The sequence below is a fragment of the Amborella trichopoda genome, chromosome 2 (genome assembly GCF_054954075.1).
Source record: "Amborella trichopoda isolate Santa Cruz 75 chromosome 2, AtrichopodaSantaCruz75HAP2 v2.0, whole genome shotgun sequence".
Lineage (NCBI taxonomy): Eukaryota > Viridiplantae > Streptophyta > Magnoliopsida > Amborellales > Amborellaceae > Amborella > Amborella trichopoda.
The window spans coordinates 48,269,685-48,273,678 of NC_142337.1; the positions used below are offsets into that span (position 1 = coordinate 48,269,685).

The window sequence follows — 3,994 nt, forward strand, 5'->3', positions numbered from 1 at the left end:
CACACCCCACTTAGAATATCTCTCTCTCTCCAATAGAATCTCTCTCCTATCTTGAAAGCCCTAAGCGGGGGCATGGCCCACTATCTCATCCATGGTTTCTCTCTGGTTAGGCTAGATTTCTCGTTGTCCCAGGTCGGCCCTAATGGGGGGACCCGATCGGAGGAATCCTCTCTCAAACAACCGTTGGCCCGCGCACGTGTGCTTGTAGTACAGATAAGAACCAACAAAGAGAGAAATTTTAATCGACAAAGAAGTGCTCGAGCGTATACCTTGTTGTTTTGGGGGGGAGTCCGGGTGATTCACCCTCTTAGATTATTTCGAAAGCCGTCTGGCTGTCCTTGCAATGTGGTTTGAGTTTGGCTCCCCCGCTTCCCTACGCAGCACTTGGATCCACACACTAAAAATGGCCATCAGGGTATACTTTTTGGGGTCTCCTTCTATTGGTAATATGGTAAATTTGGGGTCTAAACTATTGGGTTAGAGGGGTGATGGATGCGTGTTCAGGACAGTGTAGGTATGAATGGGTGAAGTACGGGGGGGGGAAGTGTGTGAAAGGGGTACGTAAGAGAGTGGAGATAGGAGTGTGTGGTAGAGAAAAAGAACATGTAATGTGAGTGTGAGTGAGTGTGAGTGCGTGAGTGAGAGTGTTGACCCGCATGCGACCCCCACTCATAAAACCTTTTTTATTAAGATAAGAGCATTAAAGTCTAAAACCTCAATTAGATTATCTATTTGAGAGGATTTTTTTAATTTGTTGTTTTAGTAGCCACCTTAGAATTACAAGGTGATTATTCTAAAAAAACATTAAAATTAAAATTTAAGTTTTTTAGCTCTTAGATCTCACACCCTAAAAATTGGACTGTTTCTGTTCAATCTTGAGACTTTAGGTTTTTTTCAAATATGTAAAGAGAAATAAAACTATGAGACCCTCCCACACCCATGTGAGTAGGACCTCAAAGGATCATCATTAAATTTTGACACAGATCTCTAGAAAAGTTATGACATGGGTATGGGACTTGGGTGAATGGGTTTTCTACAGATCTGTGTCAAAATTTAATGGTGATCCCTTGGGGTCCCAAGGGTCCTACTCACATGGGCGTGGGAGGGTTTCATAGTATCATTTGTAATTAGGGAATTTCTTTATATATATATATATATATATATATATATATATATATATATATATATATATATATATATATGTGTGTGTGTGGGGAAAAAGCTCTCAAAAGCTGTCCGACTATATGAATAGTATTTCAGTGGAACGTCAACCGTCCATCGTCCCCACTAAATGAACGAATGAGATTAGGACTTAAGAAACAGGGGCTCTCACACCTCTTTTAAAACAGGGGCTCTCACGCCTCTCTCTCTCTCTTCCCCTGTCCCACCAAGCTCCTTGTCTTCCCTTTATTCTCTCTCTCTTCCCCTGTCCCACCAAGCTCCTTGTCTTCCCTTTATTCTCTCTCTCTCGTCCCCAAAGCTCTCTCTCCGTGTCCCCCATTTTTGCTCTCCCCCCTATACCACCATGCTCTCAACGTGGAAACCCAATGTAGAAAGTGGAAGGCAAGGGATAGGTGAGAATCAACCCTAATCTCTAACCAAAATCGGTAAGAACTCTCTACTCCCTATAGAATGATCAAATGGATCTCTCTCTCTCAAAGCAATCAATCTATAGAGATACTCCATTTATGTTTAAAAAATCAACCCAAGATATTCCAACCCAAGGCCAAATTGGTGAAGAAATCTTTACTTCACCTTTTTCACTCTCCCATTTTTACTCCCTCTTTCTCTCCCTCCTCCCCAAATGGCATAGCTAGAAAAAAAAATTACTTAGAAAAAAAAAATCTTATTGTTGTAGTAGGGCAAAAGCACTATCGGTTTTTTTGTTTTTTTTATAGATACAGTAAACAAGATCCATGCATCGAGGAAAAAAAAATGGTCTCCAAAATTTATGTCTCAAAGGAAAACAATGCTCTGAAGAAATTTGTGTTCTCTTAAGCAATCAATCAACAGCTGACAAACTTTCGTATTTGTAGGAATCGAAAGATTGTTTTTTTTTTTTTATCCCACTATAGTATTCTCCCAATTAAAAAAAGAAAATAATTCAAATTCATTATTATCCAAAACCCCTAGATTATCAATTTTTCTATAAGAAAAAAGAAAAACAATCTTACTGTAAGAATAGAGCAAAATGCTCATCGGTTTTTTGTTTTTCTTAATAGATACAATTGAAAGAATTATCAATATTATAAATACTATCATCCTGCTTTGTTTTTTTTTTTTTGGGTTTTATGAAGAGGTTATGTTTTTCAAGTGCCGCGTAGAGTTTGAATTTTTGCTTTAATTACATTGTGTATTTTTTTTTTATCTAATAGTGCTAAACAATTTGGAATTAAAGTTTTTTATTGTGATTAATTTTCATGCATTGGTTGTATCACTTTGTGATTATTTTTCTTACAGGAATGGAATAAAATGTCTTATGATTGAAAGTGAAAGTTTCTATGTTTGTTGTTGTTTATGGCTTACAGGAATGGAATGAAAGTTATCAAAGTTTCCATGTTTCTTGTTGGATTAGCTTGAGGCTTGAGGGTTCGATCAACAATGAATATGGGCTTGAGGCTTGGGGGTTGGATCAACAATGAATATGGGCTTGAGGCTTGGGGGTTGGATCAACAATGAATATGGGCTTGAGGTTTTGGTATGGGTCTGGCATATGTTGGTTCCTTTTCAAGAATTGTTTTTACAAATATATGACATAAATTGCTGGAAATAAAGAAATTTGATGAAAGTCTCTTAGGCTGCTGCTCTGACCTTGATGTGCTTGAGGCTTTGGTTGGCTTTGGTATGGTTATGGCATATGTTGTTGCCTTTGTTATATTGCCAAGCCATGGGTTTTATGCATGCCACAGTCATTTGTAACTTTAGCTAGCAAGGAATTTGAGGCAATAGTATTGCCCAAATATTACTGGTGCTTATTACAGGGGAAAGTTATAAGTTATTGAATGTAATATGTAATGTAACTGATTTGTATTTTTCCTTGATAGAATGATCACAATCTTTTTTTTTTTTTCAAGAATTGTTTTTACGAATAAATGACAGAAATTGCTGAAAATAAAGAAAATTGATGAAAGTCTCGTACGCTGCTGCTCTGTTCCTGATGTGCTTGAGACTTTGGTTGGGTATGGCATACGTTACTACCTTTGTTATATTGCCAAGCCTTGGGTTTTACGCATGCCACAGTCATTTGTAACTTTAGCTAGTAAGGAATTTGAGGCAATGTTTCAATGCCCAAATATTACTTGGTACTTACTACAGGGAAGGTTATAAGTTATTGAATGTAATATGTAATATTATTGATTGTATTTTTCCTTGATAGAATGACCACAATCTTTTCTTCTTTTTTTTTCAAGAATTGTTTTTGCGAATATAGGATAGAAATTGTTGGAAATAAAGAAAAGTGATGAAAGTCTCATAGGCTGCTGCTCTGATCTTGATGTGCTTGAGGCTTTGGTTGGCTTTGTTATGGGTATGGCATATGTTGTTGCCTTTGTTATATTGCCAAGCCTTAGGTTTTAAGCATGCCACAGTCATTTGTAACTTTAGCTAGCAAAGAATTTTAGGCAATGGTTCAATGCCCAAATATTATTTGGTGCTTACAACAAGGAAGGTTATAAGTTATTGAATGTAATATGTAATGTAACTGATTGTATTTTTCCTTGATGGATTGATCACAATCTTCTTTTTTTTTTTTTTTTTTGTCAAGAATTGTTTCTGTGAATATATGACAAAATTTACTGGAAATAAAAAAAATTGATGAAAGTCTCATAGGATGCTGATCTGATTTTGATGTGCTTGAGGCTTTGGTACGGGTATGGCATATGTTGCTGCCTTTGTTATATTGCCAAGCCTTGGGTTTTACGCATGTCGCAATTATTTGTAATTTACCTAGCAATTGCTTGGTGTTACTACGTATTTATGAGCGTCTCTCAACCTA

The 3,994-nt window shown here is 36.8% G+C and overlaps 1 long non-coding RNA gene across 1 annotated transcript; it reads left to right on the plus strand.

Moving 5' to 3' along the window:
• The first annotated feature begins 1,362 nt into the window (after nt 1-1,362).
• Nucleotides 1,363-3,093, plus strand: LOC148783254 (uncharacterized). Its single transcript, XR_016049456.1, has 2 exons — nt 1,363-1,607; nt 2,529-3,093. It is a non-coding gene; the product is annotated as an uncharacterized LOC148783254 (long non-coding RNA).
• Nucleotides 3,094-3,994: the final 901 nt, after the last annotated feature.